Genomic DNA, 20,997 nt, shown 5'->3' with positions numbered 1-20,997 from the left:
AGGGAGCGGATGCAGAATTGAATACGAGAGAAGTTAATGTCCAGGAGGAGACAAGAGCCCTGAACAGGAGTTTCATCTCCATGTTTATTGAGTACACAAGATATTACTCACGTGGTGAGCATGTAGAAAATAAGATCTTACACACGTGAATGTGAAGAAAACAATCACACAGTAATTATTAACTTGTGTGTGTAAGAAGCAAAGGATCTGGGGGGCAAGTGGAGTTTGTGATCAAAGTATAATTGTACATTGGCGTCAAATGGAAAGTAATTTCCTGCAGGTGATATGACAAGTTACTCGTGATCCCATTACAAAATCTTGCTAGCTAACCTTGGGTGCTTTATCCCATGGTGGTGACTTTCTGCCCTAAGCTTTTTTCTAACCCATTTATGTAAGTAGTACCTATTTCCCCACAAAATCCCATCCTGGTGCCTGCAACATTTTGTGCAGGGTTCTTGGCTGTGCCTCCCTGACCAGGAGTAGGTAGTTTACAAGGAAGACTTGAAGCCTTAAGTGTCTGTCCCTTAATTCTGTGGCTCCTGCAACCACTGTTCCATATGAGCAGCTCACTTCTTCTCCTGCATTCCATTGGAGACAGCCCTTGCTCACCTCCATTTGGCTAAAGGACCTGGGCTTTGGAAGAAACAGAGGCTATTTAAGTGAATTATTTAATTAGAACCAGGAGCAAGGGGCACTGTGCCATTGTCTGGCAGTCTAATCCCAGGACAGCTCCAGATGACTGGGATTATTTAATCTGCAGAATCCATTAGCCTTTCAATATGGGGATTGGAGGGCAACAGTAAATATTACAGAAAGTGGTTAAGGGGTGTGGCCTAACTACAGTTTCAAGAGCAGCCCTTGGGCAGGGAGGACGCATCTGGGAGACAAGTAATAGAAGATGAGGAAGGAGGTACAGTGCAAGGTAGATCTGGGTGGCCCTCATACCTGCCCATCATGGACTTCTCACTTTAAATGCCCATTGGAATCTTCTGGGAATTTATGAAATGCTCATATCTGGTTTTAACCACGTCCTCCAGGTTCTGATTAAATTGGTCTAGCTTGTGGCCTGGACATCAGAGTTAGGATGCTCCAGATGAGGAGGCTGAAGGGAATGGAGAGATTTTATCATTTCATAGTGGAGAGTGGGAGGGACCCCTACAGAGCACAGCTTCTCAGGTGAAGCACAGCCCAAGAGGGAAAGATACCTACATGGACTAGTGACAAAGAAAGGGCCTTACATTTTATGTCTTGAGTTCCCAGGACAATTAATAGTCCCATTTACCACTCTTCTTTCCCTTACCAGTCATATGGCCTTGGCCAAGTGTTTTTTCCTCACCTGTAAGATGGGTATCATCACCTAATCTATGTATTTCCTATTATTGCCATAAAAATCAGGGTTGATGAGGATGCTGTGCAAACGGTCTAGGATGGGAGAGAAGAAACAGCAGAGCTGCGTCTCCACTCCATGGCTTCCATTGAGCTTAGAATGAACTTCAAACTCTACTCAGGCCCACAGACCCCACATGGTGGGGCTCTTGCCTACACCTCCAGGTTCAACACTTGCCATTCCCATCTGTGTTCACATGTTCTAGACACGCCGGCTTGTCTCTGCTCTGGAATACCGAGTCCTTCCTTCTTTCTGCAATTTCTGTCTCCTCCACCTGGATTGCAAGAGCCCTACATATTCCAATGTAACCTCATCTTTTCTTGTGGTTTTTATTATCGCAATGCACTCAACTAGCAGCAGGGTAGGCAGTGACTGCTCAGTATGGAATTAGAAGTATGGATTGTGACTGAAAAGGAAGGAGTTTATAGAAAAGATGTTGAGTGGGGAAAACTTGATTTTTGTGTTGGAGGAGAGACTTGAGTATTTTTACTTCAGAGGGAGGGGCCAGCAGGAGGGAAACTTGTCATGTGGGGAAAGTCTGGTAATCAAGGGATCAAATTCCCCCAGCACTTTCTCCATGCAAAATCCCTTTGAAGAGATAAAACATGTGATTGATTCCTAAGGAATCTGGTTCTCACTTAGCTTCCTTTTTTTCCTATCACTTTATGGATTTCTATACTGCATCACAAATACTTCCTTATGCATCTGTGTGTGAACGGTGAGCTCAGTGAGCAGAGGGGGATAGGTCTTCCTCATTGGATCCTAGTGCTGAATACAAAAATGATAAGTGACATGGGTGCCCTGGAGCAGCAGGAATCCACTCAATGAATGGAAGAAGGAGCAATGGAAAAGAGGGAACAAGGCGGGAACATGGAGTGTGTGGATGCTGAAAGAAACTTCATGAGAGCTTCATGATTGGGAGGGAAGGAGCAGGAGCAAACACTATTGTTCTCTGCTCCCTCATAGTCCTTGTCTACATTCTAGCATATTTTACAGAGCTATACTCAAACATCTGCATAATTGGACATTTAGTTTTACCAAACAGTATTTTGAACAACACCTTACACTGGCTCATAGTCTTCACAATTATTGTGAGAACTGCACGACATTTTATCCAGTTAATGTACCGCAATTTATGTCACTGTCTTCACTGTCCCTGTTGTTGGACATTCAGGTTGTTTTCAATTTCTGCTATTACAGAGAATGCTACAGGGAGGAGCAGCATACAGAGGGATTGCCCTTCTCCTGAATTAGCTCCTCATCTAAATTACAGTGAGTGAAATTACTGGGTCAAAGGGCAGGAACCTTCTATGGTTTCAGTACCTACTACTGTGTTCCTGTTTTTTATCCACAGTCATAAAGTCTCATCCGTTTCATTGTAAACAATGGTGCTAGTGCTATTATTATACCTTTCTTGACAAGTTAAGGATATAAAAACATACCTCATTATTTAATTTGAATTTGGTTACAAGATGAACATTTACCCCTATTTGCTTTCTGTCTATATTTTGCATTATGGCATTTGCTGTCAAGGGAGCATTTATTGATACTTCTACATTAGAGTAAACTTTTTATATATTAAACATAATGATCCATTTCTATAACATTTGAATGAAATGCTTTTCATGCTGTTTACTTTTTCACTGTGATTAGTTGGTTCTTGTACAGAAATTGTCTTTTGATCCTTTTCTGAAAGAAAAGATTCATAAATTAAAAAATTTTTAATGTTTATTTATTATTGAGAGACAGAGAGAGACAGAGTATGAGCAGGGGAGGGGCAGAGAGGGAGAGACACAGAATCCAAAACGGGCTCCAGACTCTGAGTTGTCAGCACAGAGCCCAACATGGGGCTCAAACTTGTGAACCACAAGATCGTGACCTGAGCCGAAGTCGGAGGCTTAACCGATTGAGCCACCTAGGGGCCCCTATGATTTATAAGTTTAAATGCTGCCATCACCACCACCACCACCACCACCAACAACAACAGCAACAACAAAAAGCTTATATGGGGCACCTGAGTGGCTCAGTTGGTTGAGCATCCAACTCTTGTGTTTTTTTTTTTTTCATGTTTAAAAAAATTTTTTTAAACATTTTATTTATTTATTTATTTATTTATTTATTTATTTATTTATTTATATATTCATTCATTCATCTATTTATTTACATCCAAGTTAGTTAGATATAGGGCAATAATGATTTCAGGAGTAGATTCCAGTGATTCATCCCCTATGTATAATACCCAGTGCTCATCCCAACAAGTGTCCTCCTTAATGCCCATCACCCATTTAGCCCATTCCCCCCTCCCACAAGCCCTCCAGCAACCCTCAGTTCTCTGTATTTAAGTCTCTTATGTTTTGTCCCCCTCCTTGTTTTTATATTATTTTTGCTTCCCTTTCCTTATGTTCATCTGTTTTGTATCTTAAAATCCTCATATGAGTGAACTCATATGACATTTGCCTTTCTCTGGCTGACTAATTTGACTTAACATAAAACCCTCCAGTTCCATCCACGTAGTTACAAATGGCAAGATTTCATTGTTTTTGATTGCCAAATAATACTCCATTGTGTGGAGTACACACACACACACACACACACACACACACACACATCTTCTTTATCCATTCATCCATCGATGGGCATTTGGGCTCTTTCCATACTTTGGCTGTTGTCGATAGCTGAGTGTCCAACTCTTGATCTTAGCTCAGGTCATGATCTCACGGTTCATGGCTTCAAGCCCTGCATTGGGCTCTGAGCTGGCAGAGTGTAACCTGCTTGAGATTCTATCTCTGCCTCTCCCCCGCCTCAAAATAAATAAACTTAAAAAAAAAATTTTTTTTAACGTGCAAAAACTCTCAATCCTATTTCGTGCAATTTTTGGACAGTTCTTCCACTAATTTATAATTTTTAAACATACATTTTGAATATAACTTAATGTTTGCCCAAACGGATAATCCAGTGGCTGTTTACAGTCAATATGTAAGAGTTAGGGAACAAACTTGCTAAAACGAGCAGACAGGCCCTTGTCTTGAAGCTGTGTTGTTTTTACTGACAATGCATATTATTAGGTATAATAATTATGGCTATAGGGTTATGGGTTAATAATTAGGTTATAACCATTATGATGGTGGTGAGCATGATACAGATCATGAATAGAGAAAGGTTTATGCTCTGTTGGCTAGGATTGCCTTGTGATTTTCATGTGCCTTAGGCATTTTTGCTTTTATTTTATAACTGTGTGTAATAAAGGTAAATACAACCCAGGCTGGATTCATTACTACATGTTCATTTTCATTCTTAAAGTTTTTTTTTTTTTTTACTTATTTGAAAATGAAAACATTTTTGTGGGCCACTAAGCTATGCCTGCTGTGTCTAATGGATATCAACCCTGTCCCACAGTCACCTCTTAGCACAAATTAGCTCTCTTTAGCTAAATTATTGGGTCTACTCTGTGCCTTTGCATTCAGTTCCTCAAATACACATTTTTACCTTATCATAACCATAGTATTTTAAACAATCATTACTTTTAAATATGTTCTAACAGCTGTTAAAGCTGATCTGTACCCCAAAGCTCTTCTTTTTAGGTCTCTGGACCACTTATTTTCTAAGTAAACTTTATTTTTTTTTAAATTTTTTTTTTCAACGTTTATTTTATTTTTGGGACAGAGAGAGACAGAGCATGAACGGGGGAGGGGCAGAGAGAGAGGGAGACACAGAATCGAAACAGGCTCCAGGCTCTGAGCCATCAGCCCAGAGCCTGACGCGGGGCTCGAACCCACAGACCGCGAGATCATGACCTGGCTGAAGTCGGACGCTTAACCGACTGCGCCACCCAGGCGCCATCTAAGTAAACTTTAGAACTCCTCTGTTTATCCCAAGAGAAAAATCCTCCTGAAGTTGCATTGTATTTGTAAGTTATCTCAAAGAGATAGGACATTTGTATAAAGACACAACAATGTGATGTTCCATTCTAGATTTAAGATAGCATGACCATGCTACAAAGAGGGTTCATGAGCAGTGGTGACAGAGGCAGGAAATAGGGGAAGAAGAGCCTGCAGTCTTCCGGGGTGAGCTCTGAACTAGGGGTGCTCAGTGAGGCTGGGACACGAGCTCCCATGAGTTAACATACTCCTAGCCTTGTAGGTCAAGTGCTAGTTTATTCTTTGCATTAGGGGAAAGGGGGTGCCCTTGGGCAAAGATTGAAAACCATCATTTAGCCGAACGTACCTTCTCCTAGGCGGATATTCTGAAGTGGCTGTAGCTTGGTAGCCCTTACTACCAGTCTTACATATAAGTTTAACAAATTTTTTCCCCCAAAAAAATTGGGGGAGAAATTCTTATCTTTATTATCAAGCCCAGCCTGCAGCTCCCCCCCCCAAGCCTAGCCCACCCAAGGCAGACAGCTAGTAGGGGTCTGTATGTGAGACAAGAAGAGGTACCAGTTCTACTCAAAATGTGTGCACTAACTGGACTGGGGACAGAGCCTAGACAATCTGGATGGAGGGTGGGTCCTGTGGGGTCATGCCCCCAGCTGCCACTCCTGCCAGGACCACAGGAGCTTGTACCATCTGAGAGATGGGAGCCACGGGGACGCCCTCAGTGGCAAAACTGAACCAGGTGGCTCTGGGGCCAGCAGCTACAGTTTAGTGTTACCTTCCTTAATGCTGCTATTCAGCAGCTCAATGACTGGGGCTCTGCAGATGATGAGCAGTTTCGGTCCCAATGGGCCAGGGGAGGCTGCTCTGTCAGCCCTGGGGAGAGGGTTTCTACCTCCCAGATGTACTCCCCATCAGGCTGCTCGGCAACAGGATGTTTTGCAACCTCTGGCTGGTCTGCAGCATTTCTAGAACCACTGCTGGCCTCACTATCACCTGCTCCCCAGGGCAGCACACCAGCAACTAAAACACATATAACATAAAATTCACTATTTAAATCATTTTAAGTGTACAGTTTAGCGATATTAAGTACATTCATGTTGTTGCACAACCATCACTGCTATCCATCTCTAGAACTCTTTTCATCTTGCAAAACTGAATCTTTGTATCCATTAAACAGTAACTCCCTATGAACTCCTCTTCCCAGCCCCTCACCATTCTAACTTTTCTTTCTCGCTTTCTTTCCTTTCCTTTCTTTCCTTTCCTTTCTTTTCTTTCTCTTTCCTTCCTTCCTTCCTTCCTTCCTTCCTTCCTTCCTTCCTTCCTCCCTCCCTCCCTCCCTCCCTCCCTCCCTCCCTTCCTTCCTTCCTTCCTCTCTCTCTCTTTCTTTTATGTTCTTTTCTTTCTGTTATTTCCCCTTTTCTCTCATGCCCCATGCTTTGAAAACTACCATTCTACTCTACTACTAAGAATTCAGCTTTTTTTTCTGCTCAAGATTCCATATATAAGTGAGACCATGCAATACTTGTCTTTCTGAGTCTTGATCATTTCACTCAGCTGTATAATGTCCAGATTCATCCATATTTTTGCAAATGGCAAGGTTTCCTTTTTCTTAAAGGCTAAGTAATATTTTATTGTATATATGACCACATTTTCTTTATTCATCCATTGAAAGACATTTAGGTTGTTTCCATATCTTGCCTATTGTGAATAATTTTGCAGTGAATGAACATGAGAGTGCAAATACCTCTTTAAGGTCGCAAGTTTATGTCCTTGGATATATATTCTAAGTGGGATTGCTGGATCATATGGTTGTTCTCTTTTTAATTTTTCAAGGAATATCCATACTGCTTTTCATAATGGCTGTATCAGTTAACATTCAGCAGTATATAGGGGTTCCCTTTTTTCCACATCCTTACCAAAACTTCTCTTTTCACTTTTTTATATTAGCCATCCTAACAGGTGTGAGGCAATATCACTTTGTGGTTTTCATTTGGTTTCCTGCTGATTAGTGACTCTGAACATCTTTTCACACACCTTTTGGCCATTTGTCTTCTTTGGGAACATGTCTGTTCAATCCTGCCCATTTTTATTTTTCAAGTGTTTTTTTTTTTAAGTTTATTTATTTTGAGAGACAGAGAAAGAGAGCATGAGCAGGGGAGGGGCAGAGAGAGAGAGAGAGGGAGAGAGAGAGAATCCTAAGCAGTCTCTGGACTGCCAGTGGAGAGCCTGATGTGGGGCTCAAACCCACAAACCATGAGATCGTGACCTAAGCTGAAATCTAGAGTCAGACACTTAACTGACTGAACCACCTAAGCGCCCCACTTTGCCCATTTTTTAAATTGGGTTATTGGTTTTTTGCTGCTGAGTTGTAAGAGTTCCTTATATGTTTTGGATACGAATCCCTCACTGAATGTATGACTTGCAAAAGTTTTCTCTCATTTTATAGATTGTTTATTCATTTTATTGACGTTCCCTTTACAGTGCAGAAACTTCAATTTGACATAGTCTCACTTGTGTTTTTGCTCTTGTTGACTATCCTTTTGGTGTCTGACCCACAAAATCACTGTCAAGACCGATGTCAAGGAGTTTTTCCCCATGTTTTCTTCTAGAAGTTTTACAGTTTTAGGTCTTAAGTTTAAGTCTAATCTTTTTTTGATTGGATTTTTGTATGTTGTGTAAGGTAGGGATCGAATTAAAAGCCACTTTTAACCTTCTGCATTGGGTGCCTCCATTGTTCCATAAACTTCATGATGTGGCATGTGTTTATAGCTTCTCACAGTTTATTTTCATTTCTAATGTACCCACAAAATAATAAACATAATCCAAAAATTATTTGTGCATGATTTTATTTCTGGGTTCTCTATTCTGTTCCATTGATCTATGTGTCTATTTTTATATCAATACCATACTGTTTTGATTACTATAGCTTTGTAATATAGTTCAAAAGCAGGAAGTGTGATGTCTCCAGCTTTGTTCTTTTTCCTGAAGATTGCTTTAGCTCTTTGAGTCTAATTTTGTTCCATTAAATTTTAAGATTTTTTTTTCTAATTTTTGTTTCTATTTCTGTTAAAACTGCTATTGGAATTTGGACAAGTATTGCATTGAATCTGTAGTTCATTTTGGCTGTATAGACATTTTTTAAAAAAATTTTACTCCACCATTATTTTTTTTTAAGTTTATTTATTTATTTTCAGAGAGAAAAAGAGAGTACAAACAGGAGAAGGCCAGAGAGAGGGAGAGAGAGAGAATCCCAAGCATATTCTGCATTGATAGCTCAGAGCCCACTGTGGGGCTTGAACTCATGAACCATGAGATCATGACCTGAGCTGAAACCAAGAGTCAGACGCTTGAGCCACCCAGGTGCCCTGGCACCCCGGATCGATAGAAAATTTTTTTTCTTTTTTTCTATTTTTGTTTTATTTAATTTACATCTAAGTTAGCATATAGTGCAACAATGATTTCAGGAGTAGATTCCTTAATGCCCCTTTCCCATTTAGCCCATCCCCCATCCCACAACCCCTCCAGCAACCCTCTGTTCTCTATATTTAAGAGTCTCTTATGTTTTGTCCCTCTCCTTGTTTTTATACTATCTTTGCTTTCCCTTATGTTCATCTTTTTGTATCTTAAATTCCACAAATGAGTGAAGTCATATGATATTTGTCTTTCTCTGACTAATTTCACTTAGCATAATAATACACTCTAGTTCTATCCGCATAGTTGCAAATGGCAAGATTTCATTCTTTTTGATTGCCAAGTAATACTCCATTGTATATATATGTACCACATCTTCTTTATCCATTCATCCATCGATGGACATTTGGGTTCTTTCCATACTTTGGTTATTGTTGACAGTGCTGCTATAAACATTGGGGTGCATGTGCCCCTTTGAAACAGCACAGCTGTATCCCTTAGATAAAGACCTAGCAGTGCAATGTCTGGGTTGTAGGGTAGTTCTATTTTTAATTTTTTGAGGAACCTCCATCCTGTTTTCCAGAGTGGCTGCAGCAGTTTGCATTCCCACCAACAGTGCAAAAGGGTTCCTCTTTCTCTGCATCCTCGCCAACATCTGTCATTGCCGGAGTTGTTAATGTTAGCCATTCTGACAAGTGTGAGGTGGTATCTCAGTGTGGTTTTGATTTGTATTTCCCTGATGATGAGTGATGTGGAGCATTTCTTCATGTGTCGGTTGGCCATCTGGATGTCTTCTTTGGAGAAGTGTCTATTCATGTCTTTTTCCCATTTCTTCACTGGATTATTTGTTTTTTGGGTGTTGAGTTGGATAAGTTCTTTAGAGATTTTAGATACTAACCCTTTATCTGATATATAATTTGCAAATGTCTTCTCCCATTCTGTTGGTTGCTTTTTAGTTTTTCTGATTGTTTCCTTCATTGTGCAGAAGCTTTTTATGTTGATGAGGTCCCAATAGTTCATTTTTGCTAGACATTTTTAAAATATTAATTCTTTCAATCCATAAACATAGGATATCTGTTCATTTATTTGTGTCTTCCTCAATTCTTTTCATTAGTGTTTCACAGTTTTTAGTGTAGTTTTGTAGTTTAGTAGTTTCAATATCTTTTACCTATTTGGTTACGTTAATTCCTAAGTATTTTATTCTTTTTGATGCTAGTGTACAGGGGATTTTTTTTCTTAACATCTTTTTTGGGTAGTTTATTGTTAGAATATAGAAACACAATTGATTTTTGTGTATTGATTTTATATCCTGTATCTTTATTGAATTCATTTATCAGTTCTAACAGTTTTTTTGATGGAGTCTTTAGAGTTTTCTATATAAGATTATGTCATCTGCATGCAAACAGTTTTACTTCTCACTTTCTGATTTGGATGCTTTTATTTCTTTTACTTGAAATGCTCTGGCTATGAATTTCAGCACTATTTTGATTAGAAGTGCTGAAAGTGGGCACCTTTGTCTTGTTCCTGATAATAGATGAAAAGCTTTCAGCTTTTTGCCATTGAGTATCATGTAAATGACAGAGTGGGCTTGTCATACATGGCCTTTTTTTAATGTTGAGGTTGACTCCTCCTAATTTGAGAGTTTTTATCATGAAAGGATGTTGAATTTTGTCAAAAATTTTTCTGCATCTATTGAGATGATCATATGATTTTTAAAAACTATATGAATAAATAAAGATTTCTTTTCTTTTTTTTTAATGTTTACTCATTTTTGAGAGAGACAGAGACAGAGTGCGAGCAGGGGAGGGGCAGAGAGAGAGGGAGACACAGACTCAAAAGCAGGCTCCAGGCTCTGAGCTGTCAGCACAGAGCCCATTGTGGGGCTTGAACTCATGAACTGTGAGATCATGACCTGAGCCGAAGTTGGGCACTTAACCAACTGAGCCACCCAGACACCCCTAAAGATTTCAATAAATACAATTACATAGACAATTATAAAATCTAGTTTTGTGGTAATAATGGTTTATAACTGAACTTTTTGTTTTCTACATGTTTTAGCAGGTCAATAAAACTTTTAAAAAGATTTTATTTTTAACTAATCTCTTCACCCAATGTGGGGTTCGAGCTCACAACCCTGAGATCAAGATCACATGCTTTACCAACTGAACCAGTCAGGCGCCCCTCAGATTAATAATTTTTATTTATTTGTTTATTTACATTTATTTATTTTTGATAGAGACAGAGCACAAGTCGGGGAGGGACAGAGAGAGAAGGAGACACAGAATCCGAAGCAGGCTCCAGGCTCCAAGCTGTCAGCACAGAGCCTGACGGACGCAGGGCTCGAACTCACAAACCGTGAGATCATGACCTGACCCAAAGTCAGACGCTTAACCGACTGAGCCACCCAGGTGTCCCTTTATTTATTTTTTTAAAAAAGACACATTTATTCAGCATCGTGATCAGATTATTACATTTAGCAATCAATAGCATGGGTGCAAAAAAAAAAAACTACATTAAAATCCTTTTTTGAACAGAAACTAAAATAACCTCTTATGCAATTACTCACAAATACAGCCCTTGAATTTTTGTCCATACACATGAGTATTGTCTAAAACATGTCTTCTTTGTAGCAGCTAGGCCCCACCACCACTGTGCTTGACTGAGCTCAAAACTCTGTTGTAACCTGTAGCTTCCCTGTCACTTCTCTGGCTCTCCTCTCCTGCTAAGCTCTGTTTCCTGGAAGTAATTAAAACCTTCTGCCACTCCCATAGCCACTGCTGCTGCTGGAACCACCATAGCCACCTTGGTTTCATGGTTTGGCACAGTATTGGCCTCCACCACCATACGGGCCAGGGCTTCTGCCTCCAAAACTTCCTCCTCGTAGGGGCCCAAAATGTCAAGATTGATTGTTGTAATGGCCAAAATCATTATAGCTTCCACCACCTCCAGAGTTGCTTCCATCATTACCAAATCCGTTACAGCCATCCCCACTGCACCTATCCACCAGCACCTCGACTACCACCAAGGCCACCTCGCCCACCGAAGTTTCCTCCACGGCTGGAGTTGTCATTCCCACCAAAACCACCTCTATGGCCACCACCAAAATTTCCAGAACCACTTCGACCTCTTTGGCTGGATGAAGCACCAGCCATCTGTTGCTAAATAGAGGTTTCCTTACTTCACAGTTGTGGCCGTTCACAGTATGGTATTTCTGAATGACAGTCTTGTCTACAGATTCATGGTTGCCAAATGTTACAAAAGCAAAGCCTCTCTTTTTGCCACTGCCTCGGTCGGTCATGATTTCAATCACTTCAATTTTCCCATGCTGTTCAAAATAATCTTTTAGGTGATGTTTTTCAGTGTCTTCTTTAATGCTACTGACAAAAATCTTTTTCACAGTTAAGTGGGCACCAGGTCTTTTAGAATCTTCTCTCGAGACAGCCCTCTTTGGTTCTACAACTCTTCCATCCACCTTGTGTGGCCTTGCATTCGTGGCTGCGTCCACCTCTTCCATAGTGGCATGCACACGTGACAAACCCAAAGCCTCTGGAGCACTTGGTGTTGGGATCTCTCATTACCACACAGTCCGTAAGCATTCCCCACTGCTCAAAATGGCTCCTCAGAGTCTGTCTCATTGGTTGTTTCAAAGCTCAAACCTCCGATGAAAAGCTTCTGCAGCTGTTCAGGCTCTTTGGGAGACTCTGACTTAGACATGATGGCGGTGGGAGGGGAGACTTTCACAATGCTTACTCGGCGGCGTCCACGGGCAGAAAGACCAGATTAACAATTAAAAAATTTTATTTTTCTAAAAGCCAGTATTATTATAACAGTGTTTATCTCCACATTTGGCTTTTTTTTTTAATAATTAAACAAACTAATACATTTAAAAGAATTGTTCCTGTATGCTTTTGGACGCACACATATCAGGATGCAGTGTTGTGACATCAACAAGCAAACTTTGCTGTTAAAGAAGAGGTTAAACTGGTATAAATTCAAATTAGATTATAACCTTCAGATGTTAAATGTAACCTGCATGGTAACCCCAAAGAAAACTACTGTAGATTGATTATACACCAAAGGAAATGTGAAATTACACATTTCATTTAAAATTTAATCACAAAAGAAGACAGTAATTCAGAAAATGAGCAACAGAAGAGTTATAAGGCATTTAGAAAACAACAAAATTATACAAGTAAGTTTTTCTTTTATCAGTAACTATTTTAAATAGAAGTGGATTGAACTTTCCAACCAAAGGAGATTAGCTGAGTGGATAAAAACACATGATCCAACTATATGCTATCTACAAAAGATTCATTTTAGATCCCAAAACACAAATAGATTGAAAGTGAATATATGGAAAAATACTGCAGAAATAGTAACCAAAAGAGCAGGGATGTCTAAACTGATATCAGACAAATTATACATTATTTTTTAAATGCTTATTTATTTTTGAGAGAGTGCACATGCATGTGAGCAGGGGTGGGGGAAGGGCAGAGAGGGAGACAGGATCTGAAGTAGGCTCTGTGCTGTCAGCGCAGAGCGTGATGTAGGGCTCAAACTCATGAACCCTAAGATCCTGACCTCATGACTTGAGCCAAAGTCAGATGCTTCACTGACTGAGCCACCCAGGTGCTCCAAACCAAGTATACTTTATAAAGTTTCCAAAGAGACAAAGAAGAATATTACATGTTAATAAAACGCTCAGTACAGCAAATATATATAACAGTTGTAAATGTTTACATGTCTAATGACAGATCATCAAAATATGTGAAGTAAAAACTGACAGAATTCAAGGGAGCAATAGTTCTGCAATAATAGTCCAAGACTTTACTGTACCACCACTCTCAGTGTAGATGCAACAACCAGACAGAAGATAAGTAAGCAAATAGAGGGCTTACTAGAATAAACTAAGGTAGATCTGACAGACATCCATAGAACACTCTACCCAAGAACAGCATACGTATTCTTCCCAAGTGCACTTAGAACATTTTCAGGGTAGACCATATGTTAGGCCTCCAGTTAAGTCTCAGTAGCTTTAAGAAGACAGATACCGTGCAAAGTGTCCTCTCCAGTCACATCAGAATGAAGTTAAAACTCAATAACAAAAGAAAAACTGGAAAATTCACAAATTTGTTGAAATTAACATATCCTTAACCAACAAATGGGTCAACATAGAAATCACAAGGGAAATTAGAAAATACTTAGAGGCAAATGAAAACACAACAAACTAAAATTTGGTACAGTGAAAACAGTGCTAAGGAACAAAGCTATAAATGCTTACATTAAAAAATGAGAGTGACATTAGCATCATGGTGGCATAAGACATTAGTCTTTTCTCTCTCCCTTTTTAAACAACTAATTAGACATTCATCCACAAGCAAAATATCTCAGTAAGAAGTGTTGGACCCAGTTTAATATGCCAAGAGACCTGGATAATTCTTGCCCACCAGTGCATCTAAAAACAGGCAGACAGATTTTGGATCTCGGTAAAGATTTTAGAGTCAACAAAACTGCTGCACCCCCTCTCACTGGCCAAGAAAAAAAGCCTGGAGAATGCTGACCTGGAAAGATATCCTTGGGTGAGAGAGAACTTACAGAGGTTCAGCCTGCCTGAGGGGAGATTCTAGAACACCACTAGAGCAGGAAAGATACAAGTTTGGTCATAGTGGAGAGGGAAGAACTCTGCCAGAGCCACCCTTCCAACCAAAAGAGACACTTCACAGGGCCACACTGTTCATCCATGGTGACCTCTCCTGTGGAGGAGGTAGAAATTGGTGAGTTCCTGGCTACCTTACTTGTGTGGTGGTGACCAGAGAAATCTGTTTGTATCCAACAACATGCAGCCCACTGAGGTGAGACCTCATGACTAAGTGGAGGCAAGACAGAGTAAGAAGCAGATAAGAACATCAAAGTAATTCAGTTCCTGGTGACTACTTCAGGACTTCAGCATGAACTCTGCTGATAAGGCTCTGGGAGTACAACCACATTAAGATCTCCCCACTGGGTCCACAGGCACTCGTATGCCAACAGTGCTAATGCACACCTCCCAACATGCACACGCATGTGCACACACACACTCTGTGACAAGATCCTTGTGTGCTCCCAAGTGCAATGGTAATAGAGGTCCAGTAATCAGAGTACTCTCAGGAAAATGGAACAAGGCTATGGACAAGGGAGAAACCACCACTTTTTGGAAAACCAAAGAGAGGCATCCAGCAGCAAGCCTGGTGACTTCTAAGAACAAGAAAAGATGTAAAAGCTTAAGAATACTGCCACAAGAGGAAGAAAAAAGAGTGGGGCAGGTCTACTCATTCAAAAGCTGAGGAAAACCCACATATAGCAGCACCAATCAACAGTACCCCATATGAAGGCAACCAATAAAGATTTAAAGAAATGTCTACTATTTCAAGTAGCAATGTAAAAATATAAGGGACATGAAAAATCAAGGAAATATATCATCCCCAAAAGATATCAATAATCCTCAAGTAAAAGGTGTATAGTATGATCTAACAGATAAAGAACTCAAAATAGCTACTTTTAAAAAAAACTCAACAAGTTAATGGGGCATGTGGGTGGCTCAGTCGGTTAAGTGTCCGACTTCGGCTCAGGTCATGATCTCATGGTTTCTGAGTTGAGCTCTGCATGGGGCTCTGCATGCAGAGCTCCAAGATCCAAGCCTGGAGCCTGCTTCAGATTCTATATCTCCCTCTCTGTCCTTCTCCCACTGGCACTGTGTGTTTATCTCTCTCAAAAATAAACATTTAAAAAAATTAAACTCAACAAGCTAAAAGAAGACTCAGACAATGCAATGAAACAGAAAAGAAAAGATAGAGAAAAGAAAAAGATCAATCTGAGTTCTTTTTTTCTTAAACGTTTATTTATTATTGAGAGACAGAGAGACACAGAGTGTGAGCAGGGGAGGGGGCAGAGAGAGGTGGAGACACAGAATCCGAAGCAGGCTCCAGGCTCTGAGCTGTCAGCACAGAGCCCGACATGGGACTTGAACTCACAAACTGCGAGATCGTGACCTGAGCCGAAGTCGGTCGCCTAACCAACTAAGCCACCCAGGCACCCCCTGAGTTCTTTATGAAAGAGAAATCATAAAAAGAACCAAACAAATTCTGGAGCTGAGGAATTCAATGAATGAGATGAAGAATGTGATACAATAAAATAGAATGAAGAAATAGAATAGAAGAGAGATGCAGCAGACAGCATCTGTATTAGAGTATACTAGATTAAAGAATAAATGACTTAAAAGACAGGAGTTTTGAAATGACACAGAAGAGAACAAAGAAAAAAAGAGCAGAGAAAGCCTCATGATCTAAGAGAATCCATCAAAAGGACAAATACCAAAACAATCAGGATTCCAGAAGGAGAAGAGAAGGAGAAGGGGCAGAAAGTTTATTTAAAGAAATAGCTGAGAACTTCCCAAACTTGGAGAAAGACTTGAATATCCAATTTCAGTGAAGCTAATAAATTACCATATTATCTAAATGCCAAAAGACCTTTCTCCAAAACACATTATAAGGAAACTGTTAAAAATCAAAGAGAAAGAAAGAATCCTAAACACACAGCCAGGGAAAAAAGTATAACCTCCAAAGAAACCCCCACTAGGCTATCAGTTGATTTCTCAGCAGAAACCCTTCAGGCCAAGAGAGGATGGAATGACATATTCAAAGTGTTGGAAAATAAAAACTGCAACTAGAATACTCTATTCAGTGAAGTTATTCTTCAGAGATGAAGAAGGAATGACTTTCCCAGATAAACAAAAGCTGAGGGAGAAATGCTGAAAGAAGTTCTCAAAGCTGAAATGAAAAGACAATAATCAGGGACATGAAAAATTATGAAAGTACACAACACCCTGGTATAGGTGAAAAATATACAGGCCAGATTTAGAAACCTCTAAAATAGAATGGTTGGTCACCCACTTAACTATAGAATAAAGGTTAAAAGAGTATTAAAAATAACTATAGTAACCATAATTTCTTAATGAATACACAACATAGAAAGTAAGTGTGACATAAAAAGGGGGGGTGGGTAAAAGGTGGAGCCTTTGTAGGAGATTGAAGATAAGTTGCTATCAGCATAAAATGGAACATTTTATCTGTAAAATGGTTTATGTAAACCTCATGGTAACCACAAAGCAGGAATCTAAGGTAGATTTACAAAAGAAAAACAGGAGAAGCAAAACATACCATCCTAGAATATCGACAGTTTACAGAGGTAGGCAGAAATAGACAAAGAGCAATGCCAATACAAAACAAACAGAAAACAGTCAATAAGGCAAACATGGCATTTCTAAGTCCTTACATATCAATAATTACCTAAATATAAATGGATTCAATTCACCAGTCAGAAGGCACAGAGTGGCTAGATGGATTGAAAAAAACAAAACAAGATCCAACTATATACTACCTACAAGAGACTTACTTCAGTATTAAGGACACACATAATCTCAAAGTGAAGGTATGGAAAAATATATTCCATGCAGTGGTAACCAAAATAAAGCAAAGGTAGCTATACTTATATCAGAGAGTATAAACTTTTAAGCCAAAAACAATAATGAAACAAAATGATAAAAGGGTCAATTCATCAGGAAGATATAACAATTAATTATACACACTATTATATACACATATACACAGTTAATATATACACATCCAATATCAGAGCACCTAAACATATTAAGCAAATACAAACATCTGAAGGGAGAAATGGACAACAATACCATATGAGTGGAACTTTAATACTCCACTTTCAGCAGTGGGTATGTCACCCAGACAGAAAGTCAACAAGGTAACAATGGACTTGAACCATACATTAGACCAAATGAGATTTGTAGATTGTTCCTTCCAATAGCAGAAGAATATACATTCTTTTTAAATGCACACAGAATATTCTCAAGGAAAGATTATATGATAAGCGATAAAACAAGCCTCAGAAAATTTTAAAATATTAAAGTCATACCAAGTATCTTTCCTGACCACAATGGTAAGAAACCAGAAATCCACAACAGGGAAGCTGGAAAACCCACAAATATGTGGAAACTAAACAACACATTCTTGAACAACTAATGGGTTGAAGAAATCAAAGGGAAAATAAAAAATATTTCAAAACAAAAATGGAAATATAACATCCCCAACGGACCTATGGGATGATATGAAAGCACTTCTGGGATGGAGCTGTATAGCAATAAACACATATATTAAGAAATTAAATCTCAAATAGCAACCTAACTTTATACCTCAAGGAATTATAAAAAAAAAAAAAAGAAAGAAAAAATTAAGCCCAAATTTATCAGACGGAAAAAATAATAAAGATAAGAGTGGAAATAAATGAAATAGAAACCAGGAAAGTAATAGAAAATGTCAACAAAACTACAACTGATTTTTCAAAACGATAAACAAAATTGATAAACCCTAGCAAACCTAAGAAAAAAATAGAGAAGACAAATTAATAAAAAATGGTTGATACTATCAAATTGATACTACCAAAATACATAGGATCAATACACAACTGCTATGAACAATTATATGCCAACAAATAGATAACCTAGAAGAAATGGAGAAATTTCTAGAAACATACAACCTACAAGACTGAATCAAGAAGAAAAAAAAATTGGGGGGCCTGGGTGGTTCAGTCAGTTAAGCCTCTGACTTCAGCACAGGTCATGATCTTGCAGTTTGTGGGTTCAAGCCCCGCATTGGGCTCTGTGCAGACAGCTCAGAGCCTGGAGCCTGCTTCAGATTCTGTGTCTCCCTCTCTCTGTGACGCTCCCTTGTTCACACTCTGTCTCTGTCTCTCTCTGGAAAGTAAATAAACATAAAAAAATTTTTTTTAAAGAAAAACAAATTGAATAGACTAATAAGTAATAAGATTGAATCAGTAATCATAAAGCTCCCAATTTAGAAAAACCCCAGGACCAGACTGCTTCAATGGCAAATTGTACTAAACGTTTAATGAAGAATTAATGGCAGTCCTTCTCAAACTCTCCCAAAAAATTGAAGAGGAGGGAACACACCCAAACTTATTTTACAAAGCCAGCATTACCCTGAGACCAAAGCCTGCAAGGACACTACAAGAAAAGAAAGCTACAGACCAATATCCCTGATGAGTACACATGAAAATTCTCAACAAAATGCTACCACACCAAATTTGAGAACACTTTGAAAGGATTATACTCCATGACCAAGTGGGATTTATCCCTGGAGTGCAAGGATGTTTCAATATATGCAAATAAATAAATGTGATATACTACATTAATAGAAAGATAAAAGTCACATGATTATCTCAATAGATGCAAAAACAGCATTTGACAAAATACAACATGGTTTCATGATAAATTATACCCTCAACAGACTGGGTATAGAAGGAACAAGACTCAACATAATAAAGGCCATATATGACAAACCCACAGCTAATATTATACTCAGTGTTGTAAAAATTGAAAGCTTTTCCTCTAAGTTCAGGAAGAAGACAAGGCTACCCACTCTCACCACACTTACTCAATACAGTTCTGGAATTCCTAGCTAGAGAAATAAGGAATAAAGAAATAAAAAGCATCCAAATCAGAAGCAAAATGGTTATTTGCAGATGATATGATCATATATATAGGAAATCCCAAAGACTCGAACAAAAAATTCTTGGAACTAATCAATAAATTTCAGTTACAGGATATAAAATCAATATACAGAAATCAGAAATCTATACACTAACAGTGAAACATCTGAAAAAAGAAATGTAAAAAACTGTTCCATTCACAATAGCATGAAAACCAATAAAATATCTAGGAATAAATTTAACCAAGAAACTGAAAGATCTGAACCATGAAAGCTACAAGATTTTGTTGGATGACATTGATGAAGATACAAACAAATGTAAAGATATTCCATGTTCGTGGATCAGAAGAATTAATACTGTTAAAATGTCCATACTACCCAAAGCAATGTATGGATTCAATGCAATCCCTGTCAAAATTCCAATGGCATTTTTCACAGCAATAGAAAAAACAACCTTAAAATTTGTATGAAACCACAAAAGAAACCACAAATCCTGAGAAAGAAGAACAAAGCCAGAGTATCACACTTCCTGGTTTCAAACGATATTGCAAAGCTATAGCAGTTAAAACAGTATGGTACTGGTGTAAAAAAAAAAGACATACTACCAATGGAACAGAACAGACAGTTCAGTATTAAACTCCCACATATACAACCAACTAATATTTGACAAGGATGCCAAAAAGCAATCCAAGGGGAAATGATGGTCTCTCTAACAAATGATGTTGGGAAAACCAGATAACCACATGCAAAAGAAAAAAGAAAGAAAATAAATTGAACATCTCTCTTACACCATTCACAAAAATTTACCTGAAATGGATTAAAAACTTAAATGTAATACCTGACATCATAAAACTCCTACCAGAAAACATAGGGGGAAAGATTCTCCACATGGGTCTTGATAATAATTTGGGTGGATATAACACCTAAAGCATAAGCAACAAAATAAAAAATAAACAAGTGGGACTACATGAAACTAAAAAGCTTCTATACAGCAAAAGAAACCATCAACAAAGTGAAAAGACAACCTACAGAATAGGAAAAAGTATTTGCAAGCCATATAACTGATAAGGGGTTAATGTCCAAGATATATAAAGAAATTGTACAACTCAATGGCAAAAAGCCCAAATGATCCACTTTTAAAATGAGCAGAGGACCATTTTCCCAAAGAAGATATATGAATGGCTAACAGGCTAACACATGAAAAGGTGTTCAGTCTCACTAATCACAGAAATGCAAATCAAAACTACAATGAGATATCACTTTATACCTGTTAGAATGGATATGATCAAAAAGAGATAACAAGTGCTGACATGGATGTATAAAAAAGGGGATCTTTGTGCACTGCTGGTAGGAATCTAAACCAGGGCAGCCCCTATGGAAAACAGTGTGTAGGATCCTCAAAAAACTAAAAATAAAATTACCATATGATCCAGCAGTTCTGCTCCTAGGTATTTATCCAAAGGAATTGAAAATGCTATGTCAGATTGATATCTGCACCCCATGTTCATGGCAGCATTATTTATAAAAGCCACAATATAGAAACAACCTAAGTGTCTGCTGACAGATGAATGAATAAAGAAATTGTAAGGTATATATTCAATGAAATATTATTCAGTATAAAAAGACGGAAATTCTGCCATTTGCAACATGGATGGATCTTGAGGGCATTAGGCTTTGTGAAATAAATCAGAAAAAGACAAATACTGTATGATCTCGCCTATACAGAGAATCTAAAAGAAAAAAACACCTAACTCAGAAAAAAGAC

General features: G+C 38.6%; 1 pseudogene; it reads right to left on the bottom strand.

The window, feature by feature from the left end:
- Nucleotides 1-11,405: 11,405 nt before the first annotated feature.
- On the bottom strand, nucleotides 11,406-12,462 carry LOC115525500 (annotated as a pseudogene).
- Between the last annotated feature and the right edge of the window lie 8,535 nt (nucleotides 12,463-20,997).

This window comes from Lynx canadensis, chromosome D1 (genome assembly GCF_007474595.2).
Source record: "Lynx canadensis isolate LIC74 chromosome D1, mLynCan4.pri.v2, whole genome shotgun sequence".
NCBI lineage: Eukaryota > Metazoa > Chordata > Mammalia > Carnivora > Felidae > Lynx > Lynx canadensis.
The sequence above is the reverse complement of the archived record's forward strand: the minus strand, read 5'-3'. Positions and strand labels throughout refer to the sequence as shown.